Source organism: Coptis chinensis, chromosome 3 (assembly GCF_015680905.1).
Source record: "Coptis chinensis isolate HL-2020 chromosome 3, ASM1568090v1, whole genome shotgun sequence".
NCBI classification, from domain to species: Eukaryota; Viridiplantae; Streptophyta; class Magnoliopsida; order Ranunculales; family Ranunculaceae; genus Coptis; species Coptis chinensis.
The window spans coordinates 105,443,717-105,456,966 of NC_141458.1; the positions used below are offsets into that span (position 1 = coordinate 105,443,717).

Genomic DNA, 13,250 nt, shown 5'->3' on the forward strand with positions numbered 1-13,250 from the left:
GTAAATTGTATTAAGTTAGTGCAGAGTGTAGGTGAAGTGTTGTCATCTTTGTGTTGCATTGTTGCTTGTAATTTTCTATACTAATTTGACATTATAGATTGTGTGTAACGCCCGTATTTAAAATATGTATTTATTTATTAATTAATTAATTTAATTATTTATTTAAAATTCATTAGATTGGATTTGGGATACGTGGGCCTGATTTCTGGGCCCGAGTCTGTATTGGGCTTGGGTTTCAAACTCAAGTATATAATCACATTGTTCTAGAGAATAGGGTTTTTAGAGAATAAAATATAATAAAAATGGAGGCAGAGATAGAAACTGGATTGCTAGAGCGTTGGAGCGCGACGATTCGGACGATGAGGGTTTCGTTGAGTTAAGTTTTAATACAGGTGAGTAGTTAGTTTTTCTACTTCACCGATATACCGAAACAGTTCTACGGTCTAATGTTTTTCACTCATTTTTACTATTCGTTTCTTCCTCGTCGTGTGTTGTTAGTGTTAAATTGAGTTCTGTATATATGGTTAGTTGTTATTAGAGTATTGAAAACAAAAGTTATTGTGCTGGCGAAGCTCCAAGGAGCGTCAATGGCGGCGTCGCGAGTCCAACAGCAAGAAATCGCTAGTATTTCTATTTGAACCTTTATTATTATGTTTTGTATGTGGTGTGTTGGTTGGACATCTGGATTGAAATTGGGTAGATCATTTGAAGCTATGAACAGCGTTCATGGAGGCTTGACCCATGAATCTTCTCGCACTTAAATTATGTTGTTTTGTTTTGGTGGGTTATTGTTGTTTTGTTTTGTTGTGGGTGATGATGGGTTATAGACTTGTGGTGAGGGTTTGAGTGTTGTTGGGGCGGTTGGGAGCTTGGAGAAATCGTTAATGGCGCCGGAGAAGCTTCGGATCCAGTTTTGGTTGAAGATTTTAAATTCAAGAATTGAGTTTTTGGCTTTTATTAAAGTTGTAGGGTTTGTGTTTAGGAGTAGTTTCGGTTGGTTGAAATGGGAGATGGTGGTGGCCGGCGTGAGCTGGTGTGGTGGAGGAAGAGAGCTGGTGAGGGAGATGACCGGCTGGGCTTGGGCTTTGGGCCAAAGCCTTTTGGTTTTGTTTGGTTGGGCCGGATTCTAGGTTAGTTGTTTTGGGATATTTTCATTTTTAGTCTTTGGGCCAATTTTTCCTTTATTTCTTTGGGCCGAACCAAGTAAAGTTTTGGGCCAATTCTATTTTTCTTTCTTTGGGCCGAACCACTTAACTGTTTTGGGCCAGTTTCTAATATTGTTTGGGGTCAGTCCATAGGACTTAATAGAGATCCAAATGGGTCTTTCAACATTTAGATTGTTGGGTTCTAAGGTTTGGGGTTTGGGCTTGGCTAGTTGGGTCCGAACCATTACCTTAGTCATTGGCCTATAAACCATGCACCTTTGCCCTTAGCCATAAACCATGGCTATGACCCTGAACCTGTTGAACATGGAAACGACAGTTTGACTTGGACAATGATGTGTTGATTCTATTTGTGAATCATCAATGAGTGAGATTCATTTGTGAATCAACAAACTCGATGGATTGGGTAATGACATTGTATGTAAGGTGTGCTGTTGATTATAGAATGAATCAGTGACCCGCAGGAAGTAGGGTTGATGATGTCCCCTTGAGGAGCTCAAAAAGATTGTCATGTAAACCCTACAGGTGGATTTATTCCAACATGACAATGAGGTTAAGTGGTACTACTCAAGGACATAAGAAGTTGATTAATGTAGTTGTTAGTAACTTGACTTAATCAATGGACATTCGATATCTTAAACACGGGGAGATCAACGAGCATATAATATGGAGCCCATAAACGCCGACGCGTAATTTGGGATTATGGCGGTAGTCAACAATGATGGCCTTTAGTGGAATAAGCCATTTGTTGACGGACTTAGGTCGTGTGTTCTGGGCGAACATGGCAAGCCCAAACCCGTCAGGAGGCCCAACCCTAATTTCTCCTCATGGTCCTGTTGTAGCTTATAAAATAGAATCCTTTTTTCTCTTGGCCGAAATCACAATTCACTGGATTGAAAAGAGAGGCAAGAAAAGATGGATCCAAAATTGGATCTAGCTTTGTGAGAGAGAAGGGGGTTGGTAGATCGTTGACCACACAACGTCCAATCTATTGAAAGGAATACAACAGAAGATCAAAAGGTTGATTGTTGATTTCATAGCTATTGGATTTTCAGAGATATCAAGAAGCTGATCTAAAGGTATGTTTTCCAAATCCAAAATCGTGAGAACCATTAATTCCACTGCGCATGGTTTTCACGGTTTGTAGAAATATTCATTCTAAAATAACGGTTCCTAGAGGAATGATATGAAAAGAATACTCACACTCGAATGATAAATCCCGAGCTTACTATACATTTCGGCCTACAGACACTTCCTAGTTCCAGTACTCAGCTGGTGAGTTTTGTCATTTCATAATTGTAGTTATGCTCTTGAAACTGTAAATACTAAATGGCTCCTCATACTAAATTACTTTTGCATTTTTTTTGACAGAGTAACGTCCTCGATGAAACTACTCTCATGCTAGAGAGAGGTTTGCAATTGGGTGGGCCTGTGATTCCCAAGGAATCAAGGACTAAGTTTCGCAATACATGAAAACTTGACCGATGCAAGTTTATTGGTGGGCGTTACCGTCGTGATCGTGTCTAATGGATATGAAGAAGATTTTTTGCATATATCGATTAGGGTTTTGTATATGGATTAGGCTTTGGTGTATGGATTAAGCTTTATTGTATAATTTCATGGTTTTGGTTTTGGTGGAAATTTGATGTATACGAATGTATGGAATTTGAAGTTTATGAATTTGGAATTTGGAATTTGGAATTTGGAATTTGAATTTGAATTTGAATTTGAATTTGAAGTTTGGAATTTGGAATGGAATTTGAAGTTTATGAATTTGGAATTTGAATTTGAATTTGAAGTTTTGGAATGTATATGAATTTGATTTTGGAATTTGGTTATGTGCATTTGAATATGAATATGAATTTAGTTTGGATATGAAAAAAGAACAAAATCATAAAAATTTTGCTTGGATTTTGGTCTAGACGACCTAGCCAAGTCGCCCAAAAGCATCCTTAACGATTTCACCAGATCGCTCATAGAGCTTTTAAGCCTAATTGATCTCTTCAGACCATGGGGTATCTAATACGACCTCTTCAGACCGCTTGAATATGGAACAGAACGACCTCATCAAATCGTGGAGGTGTACATATAAACGACCCAGACATACCGTTCGAATATATTTTATCAGACACATATGGCCTTAACGATCTATGCAGATTGCTTGGGAATACAATGCACGATCCACTGAAGTCGTCTAGACATTTATAGACATTTTGAATTTTGGGCCTTGAATTTTAATTATGAAATTTTTAGTAAAATTTGAAATTAAGATAGCTAGATAGAACAAATAATTTCCATGAGACTTTGGTACTAAATTTGTTAGCCCTAAACCCTAAACGATTTGTTATTTCACATTTTTGAAAGTGATTAAAACCTATGAAGCACGGACACTCCTCTAAGGGCAACGTATCCATGCCGGACACGTATCCGACATCGACACTCCCCGATATGCCTCCAACACGTGTTAGATACTCGATTTGGAGTGTCAGATTTATTAATTAATTTATAGAATTTCTGACACTCCATGGACATGTTGGGGACACACGGGAGACTTCTACATTTTACTCTAAATTTTAAAAAAGTGATTAAAATACTTAAAAGTAGCATCTAAAAAAATGGATATTATAAAGTTTATAAAGTAGTTCATACATATCGAAAGTTCTTACAAACCACTATTACTTAAAATGCATTCAATAAAAAACATGAATTACTCAAATAGAGTGATCGGTCATAAATTCATAAAAGCCAAAACATTAAAAAAAAAAAAAAAACAAAAACAAAACAACAACAACAACAAACAATAAACAAACAAACGAACGAACATTACAACAGGGGACCGGGTTTCTAGTTTATTACCTATGGATGCCCATATGGTCGTTAGGAGAAGGAGCAATGTAATTAGAATCAATCCCAAGTTTATTGGCATTTGCTTCTCCACCAGGTTTAGACCTCGTTTGGGTAATAATCTAAAAAGCCTGGAAGGAGAAAGTTGTTTTAGACTACGTGCCGAGTTCTAATAGCTAGATAGGGAGTTTGAATTCCGCTCAAACTCCTTCTCTATAGAGTTTTTAAAAATTTGATTCCTACTTTTGGATAAGTCGTTGGATATAGCTTCCCGTTAAGAGCTTCTCCTAAAGAATTTGCACTGATTAGTCCGGTTACATCCATCATCTTCCTCCCAACTTGGTTTCAATTGTGTTCTTTTCTCCTTTCTGGTTCTGGTTTCTAGTTTTGGGAGAATGAACAGTAAGAAACTTCTTCACCAGGTTATTCCAGTTTTGACCTTTAGTATGAGTGGTTGATAATCCTGTGCATATGAAATTTGGGTGCACCCTGCGCACCCTAGACATGCTCTTAAAAAATAATTCACATATATCAACTAATGCATATCTCTTTAAGCCCCTCTTTAAATTACATGAACAAGAATAATTAGTACACATGTGAGAAGGTTGCATTGCATGGCAATTTAGGGGGTTTCATAGAATCCTGTATTGGCAAAGGAGCAAAAGAGGTGGTATACTACTATTGTTTTACATGTTATGTCAAACTAAAACCATCATGAATGAGATGCAAGTGTACGTTTAGCCTAGCTAGCAATTCTTGGAGAACAACTAGTAACGTGCCAAACATGCTAATTAAATTACACCACCAACACACTACCACCTAGTGGATCAACAAGATACCTCCTACACCACCAACACACACCAACACCACCAACACAGTAGACCACACATATACCACCAATACACTACACCACACATACCACCAGCACAACTACCTATACAACACACACCACATCAACACACCTCACACATCCCACCACCTACACCACACACCACATCACCAAAGCACATAATAATTTAATTTAATTTAAACATTCATACCATACCATGCATGTATAACAACATTCAAGCATAAATAAGCCTAAATAACTTCACTTGGCAGGACGATCAATGCTCAAAAGGAAATGGTCTCTAAAATAGGCATTTCAAATTTATTCTAAGCTTAGCACCCCAAATAACATGACGATACAGAGTCGATTTTGTGTTAGGGTGCCAAAAAGTGGTAAATAAAATGGAATTGGATCCCGATGGATTCGAATCATCAACCTCTCAATTATTTGAGTGCTCTGCCATTTTGAGCTTATAGATCCATTGTATCTCATACACACATTAACAAATTACTAGAGGAAGCAATGAATACCCCAATTCTTGTTTGACAACAACAACAACAAAATTCGAAAGAAACTCATGCAGACTAGCACCACTCACCAGCACCTGGCAGCACAACGGCAGTAGCACCACTTGCCAGCAGCAGCAATACCACTTGTCGACAGCACGACAACAGTAGTGGCAGCAACACTTGTCTGCAGCATACCACAGCAGAGCAACACTTGCCGGCAGCAACAACACCTACACACCTGCACAACACACACATACACACCACCACACCACACCTGCACGCACGCACACACACACACACACACAAGCGAAATGTAACATACCCACATTACCAAAGAAGGTAAAGAAAGACATCCAAATCACCAAAACTTCAATAAACCACCAAGAACTTTACAAAGAACGTATCTGAGCAAAAAAACACTTGATCTTTGAAACCCAAACCTTAAAACAACAAATTCAACATACCCATTGCACCAAAATGAAAGTCAAGCAAGCTACTAGAGCCTCACTATATCTCTACTCTTCAACACACTAGTTACACTTAAACGACAAGATTTGAAGCTCTATTAATCTTTGAAGAACAAAGAACAAGATGAGTAGAGAAAGAAAGGAGTTGAACAAAGAACATGTATCCTAGAATTAATTAAAACTTAATTCCTAAAACTATATAGAGAAAATCACCTACAACAAGATGAAAGCTCTACATAGCAAACAAGACAAATTAGTAAAGAGAGCAGCAAAAATTTTTAAAATGAAATATGATTCACACAACACATAGATTCAAACAATCATTAGACACAAGAAGCCTTTCCAGGTCTACATCCTAGATAAGTGGAAACACAAATAAATCATAAGTTGTTCAACTATTAGATATGACAAGGACTGTTTACATTATATTTTTCAACCCCGGGATATAGAATCATCACCATCCCTATATAAGACAAAGAACTTGTGCACTAACACTAGATACTTACTACTGGAAATAGTAGTACACGCGCAAACATTAGCATAAGAATTTGGAATATGATTTGTAAAGGGAATATAGAACAAGTAGGTGAGCAATGAAAGCCCTTACGGTGTGGCCAATTAAAACCACTCCCTCAAAAACATTGCGATTTGCAACTAAGGACACAACAACCAACGCTTAATCATGAAAATATGAGCATGTCACTAGCAGAAGTGAACATATATGAAATTAAAACCTATATAAAGTAATGTATTTGCTCCCAAAACTCAAAAGTATTAGCACCAAGTACCAAACATTCTATAACAAAGAATTCTCTCTTCTTTAACATCCAACATATTCCACAAATACAATACACAATTAAATGGCATAGACCCAAAACACCTCATTCTTCAACAAAATCAAACAAATACAGGATTCATCCTACCATTAATCATCATAAAGTCAAAATCAAACAATCAATGATAACTCACCTTGATTAGAACGAATAAAGAGACAAACGAAATCCCAAAATCTGGTTTCAAATACAAAATCCAAGTTAACCTATTGAAATCAAAATTTTTTTAAGGCCCCCCTTTTTTTTTAATTAAACTGAAAAAAAAAAAAAATGTTGAATTGCTCACTTGTGTTGCTGGAGAAAAAGATCGAATATAAAAGTACCGATCGATTTTCCAAATTAGTGTTGAAGTGGGAAAATCACTACTTGTTTTGCCAGCGGGAAAATCGGTTATCAACGAGGCCTAAATCGGTTATTCCGGTTTTGCCCTTCAAAATTTGTGGTTGAAAATCATGCGCATATACTAAATCTAGGTGTACCCTGCGCACCCTAGACGAGTCCTTTTTTTTTATAGTTTGTTGCTGTTGGAGTTGTGTGTGTGTGCCTTGATAAAAGTTATTATACTTGTCAATGCGGCAACTGGTACTGGGAAGACTATTGGCGTATTTAGCTCTGATTATTCATCATTTACAGTTGTATGATCCTTGAATTGAAAGGGCCAGTGTAACTTATGGCACGTTATGTTGTTTCGGAAATGTGTTCATTTATTTTTTAGGACATTTCAGTCACCACTGGAGATATTTTGGGTTATATATACTAGTAAACGGGCACGTGCGTTGCACGTGCTAGGTGAGAAAATTGGGGTGGAGAAAATCAATATGTAACATGTATTAGATTAATACATATCGAGGTCTGATAAAACACAAAAATTAAATAAAATTAAATTAGGCGAAATGCAAAACCGATAGATGAAGGATAAAGTAAAAATTGCCACATTAGGCTGGGTGCAATGGCTCCCCATTCCCTCAAAAGTGGAGGGAGTGGCGGTGGTTTTTCTCTTTATCTCCATAATACTCTCCATATATAGAGTAATATTGAGGAATAGAGAGTGTATTCCACAAAAAAGTTTGTAAAAACCAGCGGCACCACTTCAAGTGGCGTGGAATGCATTTTTCAAGTTCATACCGCCATTTGAAGTACAGTAGCCACTTAAAGTGGTGGCGTTTTTTTTTTTATTTTATTTTATTTTTTAAATTCCACACCGGTCGGTGGTAGAATGGTCCAAACCATTGGATACCAAAATTGACTCCCCATCCTTAAAACCACAGTTTTTGTGGAATGGAGATAGAGAGTGATGCACCATTGGACTCGGCCTTAGTTGTCCCTGCTACTCCGCTTTGCCCCATTGCCTTCACCGACTCTAATGATCTAGCGTAATAGCAAGCAACATGGCCTTTTTGGAAGCTTCATTGAAAAGGTTTGTTATCTTCCCGATGGATTTTTCAATTACAATCACCTCCCACCATGAATAGTCTCGGATGGTGGTTGGCATCATTACTTGGATGACATCTTCTCCTTCCTTGCCTTTCTTCATGCGATTATGTTACCCCTTTCCCTGTGTTGGTTCCTGATAATAGATGTAACTGGAGCTTGTGGACGGTGTTGCTTTGCCTGCTGTTAGTTCTTAACTATGATGTGTCTGATCTCTCAACTGAAAATAAATCCAAGATGCAAACCCCTATTTTAGCCCATCCTTCCATGTCGCTTCCTATCGGAAAATAAATTGATTTGGGAGTGTTTATGTTTGCTTTACTAAATAAAGTAACCTCTAGAAATTGGCCCCATCTGTATTTCCTTCTCAGTCCAAGTGCTGACCACTTGTCATCTTGGAATCTCAAGTTCTGAGCTTCCCCCAGGCTGATTTGGCATAAATACTTCCCTAGCCATTTACCACCCATCTTAGAAATCTCCGCCTTGTACAAACCATTACGTCCTCATTCTGTGATTAATACCCCTTCCGACATATCGGCCGCAACATCTCTCAAACTCAGAACAACCTTGTCTCCACCACTGCAAATCTCCTTCGTCTACTGTCACTGCACATAATCACCTGTCTCATTTTGCGTGTTAAAGTTGAAGTTCCAGGAAAAGAAAAGAAAAGAAATGAATAATGGAGGCCAAGCGATGCGAGCATGCATAGGCGTAAAAAGAATTAAGTAGAAAAAGAATATTTGCATCGCGACATCTCAATAGGCTTAACCCGACCATAGTGTATCCAATAGAAAAAGGAACATCTCGAGAAAAGAGAACGGGAATATGTAGCAATGACCAAACGGATAAACACCGTGTCCATAGACACATTTTACTCTTGTCATATCCTTTTTCAACAACATTAAAACTTGTGTTAATTGGTTTTTTTTAGAGCCATTCTTGAGGTTTTCGGTCATGTTTTTCTTGTTAATCTCTACCAAGCTCACAGACTTAAGTTTTTTCCCTTTGGCAAGGGTTTTGGGCCTCCATCATAACCACACTATTACCCCACCAAAAAATTAACTCAATAGAAAATTGACAGTAGGGAATCATCTTAAACTGAAGGAAATACCGAATTTCGACTTACAACAATGCCTATGTCATTTTTATCATTTCCATTCATCTTAAGGGTGTTCTCCAACACCAGATTTATAAACTGGTCGAATCCACGAAGAGTACCTACAACCAGGCGATTTGCGTCCAGCTTGACTGCAAGACATTTTACATAGTAATACAATTAAGGTTATCAGTTGCTTTGCAGACAATTTTACATAAAACCAGTAAATAAAGGATCATGCTACTATTAGATTTGCAAATGAAGCAAATATGAGAACCTTGATTCTCTCCACTTCTTCCCTTTTAATCTCACTTTCTGCCATGAGGGTGGACTAATCCATGCACGGTATCTTTGGCCCTAATTTCAAATTTGGTTCCACACGAAGTTCGAGTTGTCTCTTTTTCAGAGGAAGCCTTCTGCCAATTCTCAGAAAGTTTAGAATAGATTCATGAGAACTTAAAATCTTTTTAAACTTCCACTTATTTCTAGCTTGCCATATAACATTCAACATAGCAATGAAGTAAGTAACCAATTGATGCCTCTAGAAAACTTCTCATTAAGCTCTCCATTATCACTGGCAGCATTATCATTGTGGTGGTACTTCACCTCGCTCACGAGCAACAGATGTTGATAATATGCTGAGATCACGGTTCAAATAAGTCATTACAGACTCGCACTCAGCAATAATTTTTGTGATGGATGAGGGCTTATCCTTAGTTGATTCAGATGATCCTGCTGACACAGCTACATGCGAATCTCGAATATTCCTCAAGGTCCAAAGGAACTGAAATTGAACACGAAACATAAAATGTCTTGAGAAATTATCTAGCTTTAACTATATGAGTCATAGCATTAGCTTCTAATACAGAAAAATGGTCTCTTTTCAAGGTCGAGCCCTAAATCCCCTGATGAATGATGTGAACAGTTCAGAGTTTGATGACCGGGAAACAATCTGGAACCTTGAACATTGCCAATCATGGGAAGATGTTGTTCTTTTTTAAGCATAATAATGTCATCAGGCTTTTCTTAGTACAATAGCATATCTAGAAAGAAATCGATGGGCGACGTAAAAATTGAAAATTTGTGTTCGAGGCTCGCTTGACTGTTTCTTGGTAGCACAGTCAACACTTCATATTAGATAAAAAAGAGATAAACTGTGTTCTTTACGTAAAATGAAAGAATGTTCACCAATGAAATACCTTCAAAAGCATTTTATAAGCCTCCAACAAGCGATTAGCAGAGGCCCAAACCCAAGCAACTGTGGTACCTCCATCATGTGAGTCGAGGGACGAATTGTCTCCACATCCAGGGTGCACTATCAGTTCCATCTCTGCAAGCATCTATGAACTCCTTTAATTGCATCTCCTTCAAAGATTGTATCCTTCCAAAGTCTACTGCTAGCTCTGCAACCAACAATTCTGCATTCAAAATCAATTTGTCATTAACCACCACTAAGATTAAATGGTGAAATAAAGTATTTTGTAGAGAAGGTATTGGTGTAGAATCAAACTATAGATAAGAAAGAATACATTACTAAGTCAAATAGATTAAAAATTGCATAATGGTAAGTTTCTTCAATACTCACGGAAAGAGATGATAAGTTTATGGAAGGCACAAAAAAAGAGTACACAAAGATCACTCTCCTTTGGTGTTTAGGATTTTAGGAGATACTGGTTAACGCACAACCAATTACATATCCAGAGACAAATATAAGCAAAATGCCTATACATAATTAAAGCTATTTTCTTTTTCTTTTATTTTTTAAATGTGAAGAAGATTTGAAAACATTGTAATAAAGATGATACTCAAAGCCTACACGAGAATAAAACAATATATAATTGGAAGTCAGACAACATAAAAGGGAAACTAAAATAAAATTCATATGAATGTACCAAGTAAAGTCAATGGCAGCATCCTATACAGTGCACTTTCTTATGCAAAGGATGATATAACTCTGGTCACTGCAAGAGGGAAAAAGTACATGCATCACCTATTAGGTACATTACCACACCTTGAAAACAAAAGGAGTAGCAAAACCGTAAAACTCAAATTGTGAAGTGTCAAATAGTCAACTCTCACCCACTTAAACTTTGTGTTGTTTTAAGGTGAACCAAAACTTCACAGTGCCTCCAAAAAAAATCACAGACCTCAAGCAATAAAAAAATGAAGAAGCAAAAGCGTTCTGGGATCGAAAAGAAATAGACCAAAAATTGTGTAGTTAATTAAGCAATGGTGTCAAATAACTCATTCATAGACATGCATCTAAAAACAGAAACATAAATAAAATAAGAAAAATTATCGGTCAATTATACATAATATAGTTCCTAAAAAGTAAAAACCATTTAAAGGAAACAAACACAATCATAACTCATAAGGGGGTAATTAGGATCGAGAATTAGACTGTCGAACTCCTAACCTGATAAAATCAACGCTGAAGGGGTGAACTATGCTAATAAAAACTAAAACGGAAAAATATTAGGAAATAGAAACTTCGAACATAAATTAAAATCAAACAAGTAAAAGGATGAGAAATGCATACCATACCACTTTATCGTTAAAGTACAATTGGTAAAAGCGGAAATTGTAGAGAAAGATGGAAGGGCAATTGATATTGGAAGTTCAAAGGTGGAGTTTTTGAGTTTGAAAAAAAAAAGTGAAAACGCACTGATCAATTTTTCTTTCAAGAGACCAACAATAAAAATAAAAAAAGGTGCGTCGAAGATAATACCCAGCAAATAAAAAACGGGCGTCGAAGATAAAGAAGAAGACGAACATTTATATTTTTATTTTCAGAAACTTTAGTCAAAAAGATTATCTAGGATACATAAGTATGCAATCCAAAATGAACAGGTTCAATTTTGAAGTTGAAAAATAACGTTGAAATTGAAAAATTACCTGATGTTGAAGTTTCAATTTCCATGCGGTGTCTTTTCCAAGTCATTGCTAAAGTTGGGGTGACATTTTTCCACAAATTAACAAACAAAAAATAAGTCACACATCATAATGAAAAAGACAGACAAAGAAAAAGAAGAAGGAAAAACTAAATAAGGGGAGAAATAGAGATTTTGTTGATGAAAGTTTGAGGAGTCCCGGGTGAGAAGGAGAAAAGAAGACATAAAGTTTTTGTCTCTGTGATTGTGTGAAGAAACGGGGCGGCAGTTCTGTTAGAAGATGAAATTTTGTTTGCTTAAATTTGGAAACGATGCGTACATTCGTTAAGTTTTATGAAAAGAAGGGAGAGACGACCAAAACTCTTTTTCCCTTTTTAATTTGGAAAAATAGTCGAAACAGGGGGTGTGCCTGTTTCGCAAGGTAGTTTATCATTTCAAGTAGAGGGCACGTGCGTAACGTGCTACACACATGATTGACAGCAAGTATCTTGCAATATCTCTGCATGGAGGTCTGAAAAATGCATGTGGTTGCTGATTTGTACTTTGTAGGAAGGGGGGAATGAAGATTTATGGTACAGTGTAATATGCTTCTAAGAGGGAATCAAATATTATAAGAAATAGCAATTGTTTCAATTACAATGTATTAGAAACAGAGAATACATCAAATATATTTTCAATTAAATATATTCCTTGCTTAGGAGGGGGGCAAAGAACTAATGGGCAAATTACAAAATGGAAACGACTGTTAAAGCCACAGAGAGCACCACCAATGGAAAATGTATCAAGCTCTCTTAGCATGCCAAGGTATTATAAAATTGGATCAGTTGTTCTTAGAAATTTTTCCACGCATATAACTGAATTATCATTCCCAGTCTCTATTTGCTATCCTGACTTTGCAAATTTGAAAATTAAAAACAAAAACTGGGCTCCATATAAAACAGTTCAAATTAGAAAGAAAACTATTGCACCAACTTGGATATCAAAGAATAAAACTAAGGGAATGGAAATCAAGTTAAACAGGAATATGAGGGTATCACAAAGCATGGTAAGATTAATGGGAAGCAAAGAGATTGCATGCAAGTTTTGTCTACCTGTTAGACATCAATGATATGGTCAAAGTTTTGGATTCCCCACTCCTCGTTGGTATAAACTCCAAGTTGTTAGAACAAGAAGACCGATGATAATGC

At 36.8% G+C, this 13,250-nt stretch overlaps 3 long non-coding RNA genes across 4 annotated transcripts; all 3 read right to left on the minus strand.

Annotated features, from left to right (window-relative positions):
- Positions 1-5,256: 5,256 nt before the first annotated feature.
- Positions 5,257-7,395, minus strand: LOC147512546 (uncharacterized). Its single transcript, XR_015215017.1, has 3 exons — positions 6,932-7,395; positions 6,782-6,822; positions 5,257-5,619 (listed from the first exon to the last, which is right to left on the minus strand). It is a non-coding gene; the product is annotated as an uncharacterized LOC147512546 (long non-coding RNA).
- Positions 7,396-9,239: 1,844 nt separating this feature from the next.
- Positions 9,240-9,484, minus strand: LOC147512547 (uncharacterized). Its single transcript, XR_015217224.1, has 2 exons — positions 9,450-9,484; positions 9,240-9,324 (listed from the first exon to the last, which is right to left on the minus strand). It is a non-coding gene; the product is annotated as an uncharacterized LOC147512547 (long non-coding RNA).
- Positions 9,485-9,548: 64 nt separating this feature from the next.
- On the minus strand, positions 9,549-12,220 carry LOC147512548 (uncharacterized). Of its 2 annotated transcripts, none has more exons than XR_015217222.1 (3): positions 12,068-12,220; positions 10,372-10,590; positions 9,549-9,956 (listed from the first exon to the last, which is right to left on the minus strand). It is a non-coding gene; the product is annotated as an uncharacterized LOC147512548 (long non-coding RNA). The 2 variants fall into 2 exon arrangements; XR_015217223.1 differs by lacking the exon at positions 12,068-12,220 and adding an exon at positions 11,065-11,136.
- Positions 12,221-13,250: the final 1,030 nt, after the last annotated feature.